The 21,003-nt window shown below is 37.1% G+C and overlaps 1 long non-coding RNA gene across 5 annotated transcripts in view; it reads right to left on the bottom strand.

Moving 5' to 3' along the window:
- LOC138106393 (uncharacterized) overlaps positions 1–21,003 on the bottom strand; it is a 176,489-nt gene that overhangs the window by 1,606 nt on the left and 153,880 nt on the right. For all 5 annotated transcript variants that reach the window (XR_011148980.1, XR_011148977.1, XR_011148979.1 and 2 more), the window contains one exon: positions 4,386–4,513. This is a non-coding gene — a long non-coding RNA (uncharacterized lncRNA). The remainder of the gene's footprint in view (positions 1–4,385; positions 4,514–21,003) is intronic.

Below are 21,003 nucleotides of genomic sequence, written 5' to 3'. Positions count from 1 at the left end.
TTCAGAATATTGTCCCTCCAAAAATATATATATTTTTCATAAACATTAAAGCACATACAGAATGATTCTTTCCTACTCCACATCAAATTCCATATGCTTCTCAGTCATAGATACTCAACAAATGTAAAACAGAGAATCTACACCTGAAGGAAACAGAGGGGAACCAGGAGCATTCACACAGGCATAGAAGAAGGAAGCTTAATGAAGGTATGAGAGATGAATTAGACTGTACATAAATTCTGCTCAGTACCATGCTCCATGCTAAAAGCTAGTTACACATTCACAGAAGGAAATATTTTGATGCATATATTCTAACCAGTCTGTGCTGGGCATCTTTTGTCTGTGCCACAGCTGTCCACACCTTCAGTGTGTCTAGTAGTTCTAGGGTGCAGAAGGGGCAGGGAATGAGCAACAAAGATTCTCAGGGTAAGACCTTGGAGTCTTAAAAATTTAATCAAGGAAAGTAAATTTGACCCGTGCAACTAGATGGAAGATTTTTTTTCAAGGTGCATAGAGCTCACTGAAATCCAAAGACAGGTCTGGAGTTCTACTTGTTGTCATTGCTTTTTAAAGGAACACTGAATTAACTGTATTTAAAGTCAGATCATGCAAGCTCTGTAGCAGTCTGTCCTGAAAAGTGCAGCAGCTATTGCTGTCCAGTATAGATAGAGTCAGTGTATGCATGCACAGAGGTGTAAAAACCATGAATCAGAAAGAGAGCTTAATGTATAACTGTGCATGTAGGCTCAAGTTCTCTTGGCAGCAAAGAATCAAGGTGTAACACTTAGGCTTAGCACCACAGCATTTTTTCTTGTGTCTCATGGTGGTGGTGAAGTGGCAGAACCAGTTATAATGCAAAGTGCATCCTTCCACCCATGCAGGCTTACCCTCTCTCTTCCATCAGTTTTCATCTGTGTGCCCTCTAGCATCACATATATTTTCCCAATATATGACAGAAATTTCAGGAAAACTAAGCCATTTTTAAGGGTTCATCCCTTATCATTGAGGCCATCATAGAATTTCATTCAGATCTCCCTTGCTCATAACTGCTATAAAACACAGCAAATTCTGAAGAGCACCTAAATTACACCATCATCTGAAATCACTGCCATAATATGGAGTAGAATGTTTGCTTTAAAGAGTATCTGTTTATGCTATTCACTTTTCCTCAAAGCTTTGTACTTAGGTAAATGCTCTTCATCTAAGTTAGTACCTCCCAGTGAAACACCCCAGTCTGCAGCTCACTCTCTGTAACTCACCACTCTAATAAAAATGTTACCATTAATGACCCAGTAAGCATTGCAATCACTCACCATTGACACAAAACCACCTCTGTCAGGCCACGTTGGCCTACAGGGTACAAAGGAGGCACTTTCTCATGCCACAGTATGAAACATTAAGAAAAATGGAGGAAATATCTCAAGAGTCAAATCCTTTTTTGGTCATTCCCATAATAAAATGTATCATTATCTATAGACAAGAGACAGCTCTTTTTGCTTACTGATGCCCTCCTTGGCTGATAAATATCCACAAGACTTTATGAAGGATATGAGGCATTGTACATCCTAAAATGTGAACTTCCTATCCTGCCTGGAGAGTGTGGCATCATTAATCTCCATAATTCAATCAATTCACCTGAGGATACATCTGGTCATGAGTTCTAGGTAAACCTTGGGAAGTCAATTCCCAACTTTGGCAGTGCAATTTATTTACATATAGATGATGAAAAATCAGCTCAAAAATTTCATAGAACACAATAAATCATATAAACAGATACAAAAATCTGCCACAAATAAAAACACCACAAGAAAAAACAGTGCAACATATTTTAAACTGTAATTATGTGAAAAACACAGGATCCAATCACTTAAGTTAAACTCTGTTCTCACATACAAGAATTTATACTCTTATTTTGAGAGCCAGTCAGCAGAGATGGAGAGGATTACAAATATTTCTGGTTCTGCTCTCAGAATTAAAGCTCAGGTTTATAAACCTGGAGATTTGAGTTCTGTTTCTGTCTGGCTTTAGACAAACATTTTGAGAGGGTCACACATTGGCTACATTGCAAATGTCTTTGCAGTTTAGTGGGAAAAATCTAGTGGTTTCAGTTTCCTGTTGATTTTACAGGAGTTTTTTGAAGGCCAGATAATTCATCTGAGTGGGATGCTAAGTGCTAAAGCTACCAGGTATCTTATCATCTCACCTCATCATGTTTTGGTTTCTTTATATTTCAGAGGAAAATATCTTGATGTTTGGGGGGAAATGGGGATATTCTTCCCTTATAAAAGAACGGAAGGAAGTTAAGATAACTGATATTCATAAAATATTACCCTGGATACTGCTAACGAAAACCAGATTTCTGAATGTATGGAGAAGGACTAACAGAAAAAAAGAAGAGAGCATTGCTGGATTTCTCCTTAAACATTAGCTACTTCCTCAGTCATAAAACAAGAGAAAGACAAATCCAGTCTTTATTTACCATCCTGGGAGACCATCAGCCACAGAATTCTCCCAGGCCCTGTCCCCAGTAATGACCAGTTTCTCATACCACTTCCATCTAGAAGAAGATTAGGTTATGTCCCAGGATAGAAGGAACCTCAAAAGATAATTTGGTCCAACCTTTCATGAGAAATGGAGCTTAAATCAGATTATCTGTCCAAATATACATTGAAAATACCCAGTGAGGGAACTCTACTCCCCCTCTGAGGGAGGTTGTTCCAGGATATGACTGTTCTTAGTGTTAAAAATGTCTTATGAAAATATCTTATATCAGGATGAAATCCATCCCAATGCAATCTGTACTCATTTCCCTTTGTCTTCTCCATGGGGTTTTTTTTTGAAAAAAAAAAAAAAAATTTCTAATACCCATGTTGATATTTAGAACCATAAAATTTAAAGCTCTGAAAAGTTAGATATTTATGTTTGTGTTTAGATGAAACCTGAACTTTAAACAAAACATGGCTCCATATCTTCTCAAAGCAGCAACAACAGGAACTCAAGCCATTAAAATACACATTCCATTAATTACAAAATACTAATGGAAGAGGAAATCCAGCAAAGTCGTGTAAAATTTCAACTTAAGGCACTTATTGTTTTCAGCACTTTCCTGTACTCAACAATACAATTTCTTTCTGAAGCACCAAGAAGACCTCTAGAGATTTATCAATGAAGCATGTGTGAATTCTGTTTTATTTTCTTTTCCAGCCTTTCACTCTAAACACATAACCATGTTTAAAGGAGGAAAATGTTCGTAATGGAATCAGGCATAATTTGGCAACATACTGAAACATAAGAGGTCAAACAGATGTATTTAAACCTTTCTTCTAGCTCTTGATAGATTACATAAGCATCATTGCATGGAACAATCTTCGTCTTACTTTAAATACTGAGTGCATGTCCCATAATGCTTTTGTGTAAAACCCTTCCCTGCATATACAGAAATTAATCTTATCCCATTACAGCTGGCTATGCACTGTTCCATGAGCACACTGTGCTTACAATTGCACAATCCATTTTTATTTTCTTTTTCGATTGTCACCTCACCACTGGAAACAAGGTTTCCTGGAACTTATTTCATTTCACATCTGGCAATACCAAGACTTCATTCAATAAATTAGTATAAAAATTAGGTATACACAATTGCATTTACATGAGGTCAGTGAACAAGTACTGGAGACAGAAAGCCTAAAGGATTCATTGTATCTTCTGCTACAAGGTTGTAAGAGAATTTTTGATGAGAATAAGAAAGCACAAAGCAAGCAATAATGAGGAAAAAACTCATTTTTTGTGTGCAGATATTTTTCATATAATGCCATTAATATTTGGATAAATAAACTTGAAATGAATGTCTTCCTCATAATCTGTCTTACAAAAGAGCACAGTGTTAGCCTCTTTTTGTCCTACTATAAGTCAGCCACTTTGTGATGAGGCACTGATGGATTTTAGTTTTGAGGAATTTTCCTCTTTAATTCTGAATTACTACATTCCAATTAATATATACATTCACAACATGCTAATGTAATAAAACATTAAAAACAGTCACTGCAAACATAGCTTAGTTCTTATGTCCTGCATGTTTGTTTGAAAACAAAAGAAAAAAACACTTGTGAAAGAACTTGTAAAGGAGGAAAAAATACTTGTGAAACCAATATAAAGCAGAAAGGCTGATTATCCTTTTCAGGGCTAAAAATCTCTTCACAATACCAATGGATAATCTGGAAATATTTAATTTTGCTACAAGAAAGGATTTAGCAGAATAGAGCTCTTTGATCAATACTTGCAGAATTGTGTATAATTTCCAATGGGCTTGAACAGAAAAATGCTATTTATTGACTAAAATATGATACACATCATGGAAGCTTAATATAAGGTCATGAAAAACTTACTTGACCAGGAATAAGCCAGTAATCTGCTTCTAGCCTGATCAATCATTTCTTGCATTGCAGTAGCACATGATCGTTCCCATTGTCATTATTTTTCTGGAATCTTTCCAAACTGTAGAAAAATTCAGTCCCTGAAATCAAGAGGTTAAAGTATTAAATAAATTAAAATGACATTAAATAAACAGAACAAATGGAAGTATTAGCAGTGAGAAGGTAAAAAGCCTGAAAAGGTTTGGGTTCATAGATTAAAGGTGTCCAGTACATCATTCTGAACAGGAACCATTTTGCTTTCATGTTTCTAGCTTATAAAACTAATAAGAAAGAGTTGTAGCTTTTATCCCAGTTTCATTTTATACTTTGCCATGGAAGCCCAAAAGGGACAGTGAATGGGAGCAGAGCAGCCTCGGAGAAGTTAACATGAGTTGTGACATCCAGGAACCACCCAAGCAGACCATTGCTCTGTCAACCTCAGGAAACTACCAAGCCCTACTTGGGAAACATCAGCCTGTGTACTTAATTCTGGTCTTTTAAATTCCACATTTGTCCAGTAGCTGAAATGCCTTGAAACAAATATTGTTCCCATCCTTCATGCAAAACCCTTCTGCATATTTGGCTCCAAGAGAAAAGCACAGACAAGGAATTTCACATCATATAGATTTCTAGCGCTAAAACCTTTCAGAGATAAATTGTTGCAGTCAACCTGCTCCTCCACTCTCCACCCTTTCTGATGCAACATATCACAAAGTCCTGAAATTTGGACCTGCACAGGGGCAATATGGACTCTGGATTCAGAGTCTGTGTGAATATCTTTTTTTTCTCCATGTTGAACTTGGATGAAATCATCCCATGACAGAATGCACCTGAAAACTGTTCTCATTTGCAATGGAAGAGACAGGACAGGGACTTCCAGAAAGCCCAGCTCCCTCTAAATGCACAATCTTCCAGGGCAGACTTTATTTCCCAGAGTACATCCTCTATATGCTGGATCATATCCTAGCAAAGAGGCATTTTACATGTAACTTCTGAATAAACTTTTACAAAAAGTGTATTTCAACACTCATTTCTAACAAATGAAAGGTTCAGTCAAGTAATACTGTATTTCACATTTAAATTCACATATCCTACAACTTCCACGAGGTTTTTAAGTGATACATGTCAAAAACTGACTGTGAACATCCAAAGAAAGCAGGTAGACAAAACTATATACAATCTTATATAAAATGTCATTTATTCCTCAAGAATGAATCAGTAAAATAATTCCTTAAATTATCATAATTTATTTTCAAATATAGATCTCCTTTTTCTCTCTAAGTATCTTGAATTATCTTAGATTACTAAACCTTTCTTATGGTTAATCAAGAGTTATGATAACACCTTGTGATTGTTTTTAACAATCTGATCCCCCCTTGCTACCAACTTTAATCAGGAATCACACATAATCCTAATTTTTGATGAGGGATTTTAGAGATTAAATTTCAACAGAGCCACTGAAATAAGAATTCTGACAGATCTCAGATGCACTGAGATCTTACAGACGCGGACAGATCTCAGATCTGAAGTGTCATCTCAGATCTGAAATGTCATGCACAGTTACCCCAGAGACCTTGGCTCTGAATCTCCAAATAACTCCAGCGTTATACAAGCTCTCATGTTCCTGCTGACAACTTTCAGGACTTGATTTCAAGGGAGTATAAAATTCATCGTTCAGAAGTACTGGGTAAGATGAGAGTAGTAACTTAACAAGGAGGGAAAAAAAAAAGCCCCACCATCTCTTCTTGCAAATGAAGCACCAGCATGCAAACTATTAGGAAGAATGCTTCACTATGCAGGCTAACTAAAGATTTCCACACTATTTTTTATTCAGTACATTGTCTGAGACCTCAGGATAAACATTCCTCTTACTGACAATGGAGCTGCCTAAGAGCCAGATTTGTAGACTTTTCCATTTTTTATGAAAAGGACTTTATGAACCATGTTCCTGTTCTCAGTTGCTATTCATCTCCTGATATGCAATTATATTTGCAATTGCACACAAATAAGTTTGTTTTGTATTTCTCATCGTTCTTTTCAGAGATCTTGCTGTGTTAAGTACTATAACCTCAGTGGTCTCTTGCACCCAGCTACCTCTGGTGACCATTTATTTTTAAGCAAGGTTCTGTGTGATTAAATTGGAGCTTGACTCCCATTCCCCTGAAGTGAAACATGGAAAAGCCCCTTATATGTACTTTGCATACAGACATAACTGTTTGTACTCTGAATTCCATGGCTACATATCCAATGGGTACACAAAGACAGATAACATTCATTATTCAATTCTTAATGGATTATGATGGATATTAAATGAAAAACTTATTCTTGGTTATCCGATTCTACTGAACTGGCATAAGAATTCTGCAATAGTTTCCACAGCATGGAAAAACACATCAAAAGTAGAAGCAGACAGGAAGAGGTTGCTGGTTTCTGCTCAGTAAAGCATAAACTCTGGGTCTTTTATAATTATAAAATGCTGTTGTAGTCCAAAGAAACAGGGAAAAGATAGAAAGAAAAAAAAATAGTATCTCTACAGCATCATTTTCCAGGGAGACAGAAACTGTATTCATTAAAAAAGTTTACAGTTTTGTTTGTCAAGATGGGTATTCATAACATTAACTCATTAACTGCTCTTTGGTAGAATGACTTAAATAAGTTAAATACTTTTTATCATTTCTCCTCCTCAAAGAACTGTCTTTGTCCCAGATCATCATGCATGAGGACAAAACAATATTTTTCAGGAAGATTTGTTTATCTTCCAATTTCATGATCTAAAATTTGGGAAACAAAAATTAGTTTATTGGAAAATATAGATTAGGATGGCAGGTGAGAATGCATGTAAACACACACATATCACCACTGATTTGATCTGGTATAAATTTTCTCATAGGAGAAAAGATAATACATGCTTACCAATAAAGACAAGCTTATCCACAGTGTAGAGTGACTGTACTCCATGCCACTTTCATTTCTCCATGGGCATGCCTGTTTCGCTTGCTATTGACCTATCACATTTTTGGTAGTTGTCTGGTTTAATTCTGACCAGATGGTTTCAAGAAAAGATAATTACCTTAGGTTACAAATTACAGCTGTGTCAGTTTCTAATTTTTAAGTCTCTTTATGTTGTGTATTTGCTTCATATTTCCTTTACAAAAAGCATAAAATCAACACAGCATTACTGTGGCTCAGACTGAAATCCCTCCTCCCCAAAAAATTATTTGTGCATCGGAAAAGTATTCCATCTGCTGATTTTTGTTTCTGGTGCACAATTATCATTAGCAAGAAGCTACAAATGGCATTTGAATATTGAATCAGATTTAGGTAAATCTTTCAGACTATAGAACATCCAGCATATGTACTTAGTCTGAACACCTGTCATTGGCAAAAGAGTCTTAACTAGAGGATTTTTTCTTAATTTATTCATTTCCAGTTGCACCAACTTCTGAGTAATAATTCAGGTACTGGGAAAAAAACCTCAACATAGAATTATAGAATATAATACTTGGAGTTGGAAGGGACCTGTTAAGGTCACCTATCCTCACTCCCCATCAGTGAGAAGGGTCATCTTATCAGGTTGCTCAGAGCCCAGTCCAATCGGACCTTGAAGGTTTCCAGGCATGAGGCATCTACCACCCTTTTGGACAACCTGTTCCAGTGTCTCATCATAATTTTTTATGCCTCAGCATAAAAAAATTCCACCTTATATCTGTCTACACCTGCCCTTATTAGCTTTAAACCATCACCCCTTGTCCTATCACAGCAGGCTGTACTAAAAAGTTTGTTCAAATCTTTCTTATAGGACCCATTTAAGCACTGAAAGGCTGCAGTAAGGTCACCCCAGAACCTTCTGTTCCCCAGGCTGAACAACCCCAACTCTCTCAGCCTTTCTTCATGGGAGACATGTCCCAGCCCTCTGATAATTACTGTGACTCTCCGCTGGACCAGCTCCAACCGGTCCATGCCTTTCCTGTGCTGCAGACCCCAGAGCTGAAACATTACTCCAGTGAAGTCTCATCAAAGTAGAGGGGAAGAATCACCTCCTTCGACCTGCTGGCCATGCTGCTTTTGATACAGCCCAGGATAGGGCTGGTCTTCTGGGCTGACATACCTGTTAAAGACCTTGTTATTATTCTTTGTAGCCCTTGCCAAGTTCAGCTCCATCTGTGCCTTGGCCTTCCTGACCCCTTCTACATAGCCGGGCAGCGTCCCCCTACTCTTCACAGGATACCTGTCCCTGATTCTGCTGCCTGTGCATTTCTTTCTTGCCCTTTAGTTTGTCCAGCATGTCTTGACTGAACCATGTCAGTCTCTTGCCCTCCATTCCTGATTTCTTATTCCAGGGGATCAAGAGCTCTTTTATTCTGTGGAAAGGACCCTTAAAGATCTACAAGCTCTGGTGTGCTCCCTTATCCCTGAGGACAGTTTCTCGGGGTGTTCTATTGACTACTTCCTTGAACATCTGGGAGTTTGCTTTCTGTCTGCAGGACCTCAACAGCTTCCCCTGGGGACAGTGGTCCTGCAAAGGCACTGCTTTTCACAGTGACAGGTATTAAGGCAGCCTGGGGGAGAAAATTCATCAAAAACTTACTTAATCTAATTGAACCTGGAAAAACAGTTTGAATATTGATTTCTGGCCCCTTGACCTTTTTGAAATAACATAATTGGACCTTAGGAAGGAAAAGTGCACACTGCTGATGTAAATAAAGATATTTATTAGATCTTGACAGAATATTTTCAATCTTCTCCTAGTTTTATAAATTAATTTATTAATTTTCATGGCAAGGAATATACAGATTATCCTCATAGGTATTAGGCTCTTATAAAATGTGTATTCTATTGTGACAAGCAAAGTATAAATATTCAAAAAATTCAAATGTTAACCTATGTTCAAGCCTACACATCTGAAATCTTTCTCAGATACTTTACTAGAGAACATAAAATTTTAAAGACATTCTTAAAAGGTAATTCTAGACCTATTATGTAAATTAAGGCAAAAGAAAAATCAAGTTGTTGGTATTACTGAATATAATTTACCATTAGCAAAAGACTAATGAGGGGCATATAGGATTACTTATTTAGGCATGTTTACACCATTAAATAATGCAAACAGCAGTAGTGGTCAGAATTTATTCCATAATAATAAAAGTTAAATATATCATTTTCCTTACAGAAAAAAAGGTTCTGATCTGTTATTTATATTTTAGAACTTCTGATCAATTGTCAGTTAGTGGATTTCCTGCCTCCAGGTGAGGCATTTGTGACATCACCATATTATATCGCCTCAGAAGACAGAGCCATGAATGATATGGACTTGTACCTTCCTTCAAGTGATTGTAATACTGCTCATTCATTCTGGTTTCAAAATCTAATTGAATAAAAATCTAGTCATAAACTTGCCATATAACAAGATTTCCCCAGACACTGCTTTAAACCAGCAGCTCTTTGATACATCAAATAATAGTCACATCATATTTCCTTTTCCCCATTCAGTCACTGAGATATTATTCTGAGAAAAGAAAGTGTGATAAAGATTTATTTACTTTAAGCTTTGTCATATCTGAAGAAAAATCACTCATCCTCCAAAAAAACCATCTTGTTACGGCTAGAACATAAATATCTTTATTTATTTGGAAAAAAATTCACTTTACCTTACAATCATTCACACCAATAAAATAAGAGTTACTGCACATTCTCTTCAGTAGAGAACCATCTAGAAGCAGATTCAGACCTCAGAGCCCAAACAACAAGAGTTCAAAATCAATCACCTGAAGACCTGATCAGTACTTGTGCATGGCAGGAAGAGATGCTCACAATGGCAGCACCAAGCCTTTGGCCTTTTGGCCTGTTTAGTGCCATAAATAATTAGGAAAATTTGCCCTGAGGAGGCAACAAAGGTATCTGATATAATCATTAAAGATTAGAGGACTGAAAATTATTCTTAGTAACACAGCTACACAGCTTTTACACTGTTGTGAAGTAGGTGGATACTATCATGGCTTTCCCAGATAACAACACCAAAAACATAGTCACTGTTCAGGGTACAAGCAGCAATAATTGCAGTCACAAAAAGTCCATCCTGTTGTGGCAAGAGGTTTTGTTACAATGAAGCATTTAACTATTTATTGTACTGATCACTCAAGGTATTTTGCTGGTTGGAAAATTAAAACAATAGGTATATCATTATTCAAGGCCACACGTTTTTCTCAAGGGGGAAAAATATCCAAGGCATTACTAGAGACTTTATTTACATTATTAGGCTCAAGACACGTTTTCACTTCCTTTTTGTATTTTCAGATATTGCTACTATAATTCAAATAGTAACTCAATTATGTTTTTGTAAAACCCTCAGTGTTTGTCCTCCCTAAAGATGACTGGACTTGTTTGTGGCAAAACAGTGTCATCCAGCAGCTAAAAAAGACTTTGAGGTGTTCAGAGCCTGCTCCTTATCAAAATAGTTTCCAGGATTACACTTATTTGATAGGTGAGAGCAGTGCTATTGATCAAACCTCTCAATCAGCTGCCAGACAAAGGGAAATCTACATAAACCCCACCTGAGGGGATACAAACACCAGAACAGCCAGCGTCAATGCAGTGCAGCAAACAATCTGGCTACTGACACCCTTACAGGCATCTGCTTTTCCCCTGGCACATAACATATCAGCTGCTCTCAGATCTAAGAAAATGTACAGTTCCTATCCACTTCTTCCAATGGAAAAAGAACTACAGTCATGAAGATTTCTAGTCATTATTTTAGGCATGTTCAGAGGTTAAAGAGACCGTGGCCCAAATTCTGTCATTTTTATGTATATCCATCTCAGCATGAACATTGTAGCTGGTTTTGACAGCAAAAATAGTTTATTTAAATGAAGTTTAGAAAATTACTTATTATCAGACAAATTTTGCTGTGACTGTACAGTGCTAACAGATGGATAATTGTTTGCAAATTGTTTATAAATAGTCAGAAAGTAAGCTTTGAATATTTCACTGCTTTGCAAGGAACTTGCTATAGGTACACCATAATACTGTGAAGAGATTAATATGAATTATATAGTAGATTACTCATTTCAGATTCAGAATGGGGTAGAGGGGAAGCAAAGGCCTTGTTGACTGGCCACAAATGGAAATGCTACATAAAGCAAATAAATGAACAGAACAGCTCTGCTCCATTTCTAAAATAGAGGCTGCAGGTTCAGAGCAAAGAATGGAATCAAAGTCTGGGTAATCTCAGTATCTGAAAATGTGTGAAGGGATGTGGAATTGAAAGAAGCTGCACAAAGAGCTGAAAGAGCTTTGTTAGCTGCTATTACTGTACGTTCAGCAATGAGGGGCTGGGACAGAATTCACCACAATTTATTTTTGGAAGGAAATTAAATTTTGAGAATCATTGGGATCTAGTCAATGTAAAATGCAATCCAAAGTATTTCAGGATATTTATACCATGAGAAGTTTTTCAAAACATTTCTCATTTCCTAGTTACTAGAACTAATATTAGCCGCACGTGAATGTCAAATGCAATTCCAATTCAAGTCTTTTTTTCTTAAAACAATATCCCAAATTCAATCTGCCCTATAAATGGTTCTGGTAAAGGCAGTTGTTTCAAATACCAGCATACCAAACCACATCTCTACTGCAGAGGAGACAGAAAAGAAGTATGAGGAGAGAATTTATACGCTTCGAATATAGATTGGATAACCCCTTCTCATTCTTCCATTGTATGCCACTCATCTCAATATCTCCTTTTTAATTCAGTTCTCAGTATCCTCCCCATAAGTATTTTTATACAATTTGAAAAAAAAAAGTGCTTAGGATTGCATTTGTCTATCCAAATTCAGACAGAATTTAAAAGCTAGCACTACTTAGTTCACATTATATGAGCCAGATTTTACTGCAGTTTTAAAATGCTACAGAAGGAATGCAATTGAACTATAGGGAGAAACAGAAAATTATCTGTCAGAGGTACAAATAGTACCAGATTTTATGGCTCTATCACCCATGTCTCTCCACTACTAGTCTGTCTGTCAGGTGTGTTGGAGAAGAATGGTGTGTATTAGTGAGAAAGGAGTCTTCCCTAATCTGGCTTTTCTAGGAATATCACATGAGCACTGCAATTTAGAGCAGCACAGGAACTAATCTGGGCCAGTGAATCTAACACCTATGAAAATTCTATATCCATAAGGAGACCTATAACAGGATCCTGTGGAGTCTGTTTTTTCTTTGACTTAATGGAATATCAGTGCAGGAACTAAAAGAGAAACTTCTCAGAGAACCTGTTAAATTTTGTCTATAGAGATATTTTAGGGTAGAAGAACTTTCCTAATAAAGGAAGAGGTAAAACTAAAAAGGAATGAAATCTTGCCTGTGGGAAAGTGAGAATAAGAAAACACAGTGATTTTTTTATTTCCTTTTTTAATTATCCTATATGTTGCAGTAATGAGAAAGAGTCAGTCCATTACAGATCTCTGATATTGAGAGGCACTAAAAATGCTTCATCTGGACTTCTTTTCAGTAAACCTTTGGCTTTCACATCGTTGCCTTACATCTGCGATTTCCAAATCATTATACTATTGCCAAGCTATTGTACACATTTCAGGATGCCAGCCAAACTCTAATAATGGCATCATTAAGAGAGTGATATTGCAATGGTAAGTGCTGTATTACTTTGCTCATTTTGGCAATCAATGATGTCAGTAATATCCTGTTCCTTAGGAGGCCTAATTAAATTCTTTCATTGAAATAATCAACATTCGTGTTCCCAACCACTTTGCAACTACAGTAATTCTTTGTCTGCCAGCTGTGAGAATTTCCTATCCTACCCTCTCACATCAGCAAACCAAAGGGAAAAAGTTCATTTCACACTTATAAAATATATTCATGATTGAGGTAGGTAACAGGCATATTTTGCTTGTGATACTAAAGCTTAAGCCACAAACTAAGCTTGGAATAGACTCAAGTCAAAAAAATAATTTATCAAATTCTGAAATTTAACATACTTAAGAAAGTGTTTTCAGAAACCACTATCTTTTAATTAGTAGATCAAACAGCCAATCCACTCATTGATGCAGGGAGAATACCATCAGTCTTGATTTGGATCTAAAGTAACCAAAGAAAGTAAACAGTAGAATTTAATTCTATCAAAAGTCACTTGCAGAAGGTTTGCATGTGAGTAGGACTCTGGATCATGAATTCTAAAATATGAAACTAGCCCTAAACCATGCCAGAAGAATATATTAAAAACAAAGACATAGACTATCTGAAAAATAAAATAGAAAGAAATGTTCTGCTGTGCACTTTTGACCCTCTTTCTACCAGTGCTACACTGCATAATGGCTTGAATCTGGAGCAATAATAATTTCCTCCATTATGCAGAATCTCGTGTCTGAACTTTAGTCTGGATCCATTGCCAAGGAGAGCGATTAGCTCACTGTAGATACCCAGAGAAATTTTCTGTCTAAGCAGAACGTATGATGCCAAAAAGTCCTGTGTAGGAAATGTGAAAGAGGAACATGAGCATTCTTATCTGCCTGGGATCCACAGTCTAGAATTCTTTTCTGGAATAAAAGGACTTATTCAAAAGATCCCTTTAAAGAAAGACTTGTGCTTTTCTTTGTACACGGCTGGGAGAGGATAGATATAAGCCTCCTTCTTCAAAGCCCCACACAGGAAAGGTTTGACACCCCCCGCCTCCATTTTACAGGAGGATAATGGAAGTCACCTTGCATCCCATCAACTGATGTTTCAGTACCGTGGAGAAAAGAATGCAGGATTCTACATGCAGAAAATCCCAAGAATCATAATAAATTTTAAATTATAAAGGACCTCTGGAGGTAGTGTAATGCAACCTCCTGTTCAAAGTAACCTAATATAATTTCTGAGAAACTTGACCTAACTTCATAGTCAGTCAGAGCTTTGCCCAGACAAGTTTTGAAGATGTCCAGGGCTGTAGATTCCACAGCCTATTACTTTGCTTGACCATCCACAGTAAGCAGGCTTTTCTTTCTTTAAGTACAGTTTTGTAGCAGTGTTCCTTGTCCTTTCATGGACCTCTGAGATGAGTCTAATTTTATCTTGTCTATAACTGTCCATTAGGTACTGGAAGACTAAATTTGTAGACCTTAAGTCTATGTGTCCCATTTAAAAGAGTATCCAAATGCCCAGCTCAACATTATTTTGGATGCACAGGGGAAGGAGAAATGCACAGCTCAATGCAGGAATGGTCAAAATTTTTCCATACACCATAAAGGATAAATTTTTTTTAAGTTTTTGCTTTTCACTTTGATTCACAATGTGGTAATAACTTCTTTCTTGCTTTTTGCAGAGTTACTTATCAAGTGGAAGGCATTTCATAAAGAGCTAATTGGAGAATGTCATATTTGTAATTGGAGCAGTCTGTATTGAATTTGCTGACAACATGATAAATCAATGTGCCAAAGCTGGGAAACTAGCTACTTCATGGGATCCACTAGCAAAAAATTCATGGAACAAGCAAAACCATTCAACATTTTGCATATTTGTGGAAAGGTTGTATAGCATTCAGCTACTGTAAGCTGTTCTAAATCTTGCAGGCTGTGTGCTTTAGAGTAGGCTGGAAAATTGGAAGATGGAAACAACTTCAGCAATTTCTTCAAATTCAGAAAGATGTTCCAATATCAGGAACCATTTTCTTTCCTGCTTGGTCCCTATTACCTGAGAAGATATCTGTGTATTTGACTGAAAACGGTTTAGTAATTAGGCCTCAAAGAAAATCTTAATGCCTATATGTCATGTTTTCATAAGCTGATAGTGAAATTTCTACAAATTCATCTTGGAGCCACTGTGTTCAACACATTAGCTCTTTGTGACAGATTGCATGATGGTACATACTACATCTGAAGTTAAAGGCTTCCTCTCTAGTCAAACCTATCTCAGTTTAATTAAAAGTGTGATTTCAACTCCACAAGACCAGAAATGTGATAACTTTGCCTTCTCTAATTTAATTCACACTTCATTGGCATTTTTTAGGTAATTTTCATCTCGGGTTAAATCAACAGACATCAAGACTGCACTGAGTGCACCTCATGGATGGACTAACTCAAATCCCTTTTAACCAATATGAAACTACACTGGTAAAACTTCAGTGTGTTACACACTAACAGGGCTGGTAGCTGGAGCAAAAAAAACCCACTAGCTAGCTCCTAAGTTATATAGTCAACTGTGAAAGCCTGTATGTCTAAAAAAGAGGCCGTGGAGAAGGTAGCAAAAAACCAGATCAGCATTGCCTAAATAGCATAACAAAGATTTCCAGTTTGTACCATCTGAACCTTATTTTCACAATTCCTTGAACATCCTCTCACTGTTCTATTTTTCATTCCACAAGCTGTGTCAAATATTAAACATATTAATCCACCTACTCTTTGGTATAGCACAGTTTTCATAGCTGAAGTACTTAATTTGGCTTTGATTTGCAGTTTCTAATTAGTAGCAGAAGCAACAAGCTGTAGAAACAAGCTGTAGTACAGAACTACCAGATTTAAGGAGGCAAGAGGCATAATAATTTAAATTACTCATATATATTGTGGGATCTTAGTAATGTGATCACTTAGGAAAAAGCTATGAACATATTCTAGGCAAATCACCAAAAAAAAATATAATGTAACTGATTTTTTTTTAAATGAAGCTTAAAAATTCCTGTTTAAAAATCCAGATTTGGAAATCATTTTTAAAATCTATATTACAAAAAACTGAGAAAACAAGCATAATTTCTTCAAGTGTGTTGCTCTATCTCCTAACAGATATAGCATATGCAAAAGGAAGGTTGGGATGAGCAGATAAATTATTACACTAGATACTGAGAGTTTCTGGTATTAACTAAATAGAAGATCTTTTGAGGTATTAGAACTGTGTGCGCATTGTCATTATAAAAAATTTCTTCAGCTTCCATACCAGAGGATCAAGGAGACCTGGATCTGGCCTGAGATCATCTCAAACAATGAGGAATGGGCTTAGGGATAATTTTGCCTTGTTCTAATCTTCAGTTACTGAAGCAGGATCAAATTATCACAAAGATTTTTGTTCATTGTAACATATTTTTGTTATTACTACTCATTCCAATAGTCTTGTTCAATTCCTCCTTGAACTGCTAAATACATTGATTTAAGGAGTCAACACTGCCAGTGCAACAGTTCCTTTTGCTCTGTATAATAAGAAAAGATAAAAGACAATCTGAACTACAACACTCTTCAACTATTGAGTTCACCTTTATTTGCAGCTTTTCTAAAGTAAACATAGCCATATTTTAAACTGCCTTTGGGTTAAAGTGTTTCTCTCTGTATCACTTCTTGTCACCTCTCTCTGACCTCTCCATAGGCCTTCAATATCTTTTCTGAGACTCAGAATCACAATTTCATTGCTGAGATCAGATTGTTGATTTATTGGTATAGCAGCATTATAATGTATTCCTTACTATTCCCCATCCAAAACTTTATTACGAGAACATCTTGTTTCGATTTTGTACAACTGCTGCTCATTAAACCAGACTCTTCATCCAGCTATACTCCAAAAGAGACAGGCCTATTTCCTGAGTTATTGCAGGTAAAATTTGGAATCCTGTATGGCAACCCAAAAGTTCATATAACAGTTCTAGAGACATTTAAAGATATCTTTTCTCTGGTCTAGAACTACAGGAAATAAATATTGTTTTCAGATGTCCTACAGGTCATAAATATCAAGCCAAACATGTCATCCAGAAAACAATTCAAAGTAGAAAGTAAATATAAGAGACAGATTTACTGGAACTGAAGAGCTCTGACCTATCCACTAGGACAAAAAAGTATATGAACTTTTCCTTTCAAAGAATTTGGTTCATGCAGAGATGAAGCCATATTGGGGAAAAAAAAACAAACATCAGTTTTATTTCAGGTCTTGATGAGTAGAAGAATGCTTACCTAGGTTGCAGAAGGTGGGAAGGTAGACAGCTGGAACTTGATGGACCACAGGCACCAAACTGTCATCGCATATGATGACAGTTTGGTGCCTGTGGTCCATCAAGTTAGCAGTGGAGTTAGATTTCATGGTAGTGTATCCAATATTCTGGCATGGCCCATGGCTCTATGAGCTGAGGACTTTCTAGAGTTTTGAGTCTCCAAGTCAGAAGTGATGTAGAAAAACTTGAAGAGATCAAAAGCTGCCAAAATCACCTGTGTTTGAGAGTTTGTGGAGGTGGGAGAGGAGGCAGCTGGTGGCAATCTGACTGCAATGTAGGTGGGAAGTAGATGAGTATGTCGGGGTCCCTCCCCCTGCCATGGGATCCTGGGAGAGGGGCCCTGGGGGGAGACACGGGGTTTCCCTGCCCCTGGTCAGCCTTGTTCCCATTGGTTGTTTTGTGTTCCCCTGCGTGGGCAAGGACCCTCAGGTCCCGTGATTGCCTCAGTTCCTCGGCAGAGTCCTGGCCATGCGGCTGGAGAAATAAACATCTCTGAAACATCTATCAAGAATCCGTCCATATCTATTTCTTTTCCATGGGACTCTTTGTTTGCTATGCGTGTTACAGTATTCCCACTGTAACATGAGTACTTCCAACAACCTGAAAGCCAACTGTTCTTGGTGATGCCAAACAGTGTAACAAGAAACAGTGGTTGCAAACCACAGTGTGGGAAATTCAGATTGGACACAAGGAAAGATTTTCACTGGAAGGATGAAACCCTGGGGAATGGTGCCTGTACACCTTGTGAAACATCTGTTCTCGGAGGATTGGAAGATTCTGTTCAACAAAGGTGATCTGATTGAGAGATGTCCCTGTGCACAGCAGGAGTGTTGAACTGTATCTTTAAAAGTCCCTTCCAACCCAAACCATTCCGTGTTTCTATGGATCCAAATATGGTTTTTCTTCATTCAGAAAAACATCCTAAGTTTACTCTTTCCTGTCCTTACTCATTTAGAAACACCTCTTTCTTACAGAGTCCAAATTGAAGCCAATAAACTTTGTAAGCAACAAATAGGATTGAAATTCCTTCCCACTGTCCTCTACAGTACTGCACAATTCCTGCAGTCATAACCCATACAAGCTAACATTACCTTATTGGCTCAGACACCAGCAATGGCATTAATGTAGCAAGACAAGAGCTCAGACACACTTTGCAGCCACCTTTGGGAAGATGTAACTATATTCTCAATAGTACCTAACACAACTAGGTTAAAGTAGACAGGATTTGCCTACAGTAAGCTGGAAATAATTCCTTTCAGTAAGTTTGAAATGGATGCACTCACTGTTAAATGAGGTAAAGTGACAGCAAAAGTCAGTTCCCACTTCAGACATGAATGCAGCTGCCTGGGCAGTGCATTTCTCACAACATTCTCTAGTTAGAATTAACCACCTTTAGATTCTGTCAAAAGTGGCTCAATTATAGTCCCAAAGTTTTCATCCTTCCCCTACTTTCATACATTTAATATAAAATTATATTAATGCCTCTTACAACCAAGCTGATTTCTGAACTATTTGCAAACAGAAAGACTGGTCCACTTTCCCCCAAGGACACCATGTTCATCAGAGGAAGAAGCACATCATATGGATGTCGCAGTGCTCTCATGCAGTTTACTGTCTGCATGCAGTCAGGAGGCTGGTGTCAATCTGTGCTACACTGAGAAATCCTTGAGAAAGCACAGATTTTCTCACTATTTTGAACCCACTTCTGTCATTATTTTTTGACTTTGTCACTCTTACTAATTCCAGTAAGGACATTTGGGACTCACAGAGTGGGGGAAGATGATGTGCTATTAGAAAAATGAGTGGTGCCGTGCTATATTAGTGCACCTGAAAGAAGTAATACTAATATGCAGAGCAATCAGAGACAGACTGTGCCAGTGATGAGCTTCAACTGAAGGCTTTGCAGTTACTCAGCAACTGAATTACTGAGAATTCTCTGCCCAGAATAATGACCCAATTCCTTATAATATCATTATATGAATGCTCAGCTCTCCATTTCCTGTCACCAGCAAGATGCTACAAAAAGAGAAATAAATAAAAGCTTATGTAACCAGGTAACAGTGCAACACTGTATTGCCATTGCTAACAGACCATAAGCTTCATGAAGAATTATAAAGCTTCAGGACTCAGGCTTGTCAGACTTGCTCTGTTTGAACTTTTCTTGACCTGCCTCTGGTTTTGTTTTACTTAGTTTAGATGTGACATCAATTTCTTGTATTGACCACAAGTCTATGGCTAATTCATTGTACTTTTGTTTATCTTTGTAGAGTGAACTTTATGTCCCTTCATTTACAAATCAATAACAAGCAGCTGTCCTATGGAAAAAGGGATATCTACTACTCTAACATGATAACATAGTGCAGAGAAAAACAGAACTATTACAACAAAAGTCCTTGAGTGGTGAAGACAGGATGAAGTGAAGAGGGCCACAAGAAAAGGATGCTGAAGGTGAGGGCACATGCTGGCACTGGAGGTCCCTTGACTATAAAAAACTTACCCAGTCAGTTAAAGACATGTAGACCTGCAGTTGGACAGAACTCATTTTAGGGGGTAACAAAAAACAGTGTCTAACACAAGGAAAATCACCATATATAGTAAATTCAGGTGTAGTGGAGAACTGCAGACCAATGAAGACAAATGAGAGGCATAAAAGCATGTTAGAAAATGTATAAAACTCACTCCTGATCAATCCTAGAACAAGTGAGAAGCAACTATCTACACAAACATATATTCCTTGTGGCAAAATACTCAAGATGATGACAGTTCACTGTAATGCCCCATCAACAGCATCAGCATGAAACCATCAAGCTCAGCAGCCAGAGCATCAGTAGAGACATGAGGCTAACACATGAAATGGAGTAGGAGCAAGGAATTGTGCACGTAACAAGTTTACCTATAAGTATTACTTTCTTTTTCTATTAGGACTACACAGAATTTCTTAACTTAGGCTGCTAAATTTTCAGTCATGATAACAATAAATTCTTAACTATATATGAAGGACGTTTCTACTGTGCCTGTAAACAAGAATTTGAGTGTAGCAATGAGCAGAAAAGAACACCTCTATGTGCTAAGAATAAAAAAAAGCCACCTTTCTGGAGTAGGAGTACTCTAATTTCCATCAATAGTTGAATATACACAGATTACCTCAGCCAGCTAATTTAATCACAAACAGAGACCATATTTATACTCTCAATTAAGATGAGCTATGATAGCAGCAGTTAAAATGTAGTATGATACAGACAGAAGGTAGGTCAGAAAGTTTTGGTTACATTTTGATAGAACACAACCACCTGGAAGGTTTCAGTGATATCAAAGCATATTACATTTACGTCTGGCTACTAAAATAATTGCATTTTGTACATAATTAACCTCTAATATTCATTGCCATGATAGATTTTAGGATCACTTAATAAGATTCTAAGAAATTGATTAAGGTTTAAAGCAATAAGCACATCTCAAGAAGGATAAAATGGACTGAAAACAGAGATTGTATTTCTTCTGCCAAATGTCAGACTCTCATCTGAAACGAAATGGCACAGAGCCACTGACTTCCATTGGGGTGAACTATTACAGGCATAGCAATTCACATGTTGCAGGGCACAAAACAATCTCTAGTGGAGGTTAAGGAGAATC

Source organism: Aphelocoma coerulescens, chromosome 2 (genome assembly GCF_041296385.1).
Source record: "Aphelocoma coerulescens isolate FSJ_1873_10779 chromosome 2, UR_Acoe_1.0, whole genome shotgun sequence".
Classification (NCBI taxonomy): domain Eukaryota; kingdom Metazoa; phylum Chordata; class Aves; order Passeriformes; family Corvidae; genus Aphelocoma; species Aphelocoma coerulescens.
Note: the sequence above shows the minus strand (reverse complement) of the source record. Positions and strands in the feature narration are given on the sequence as shown.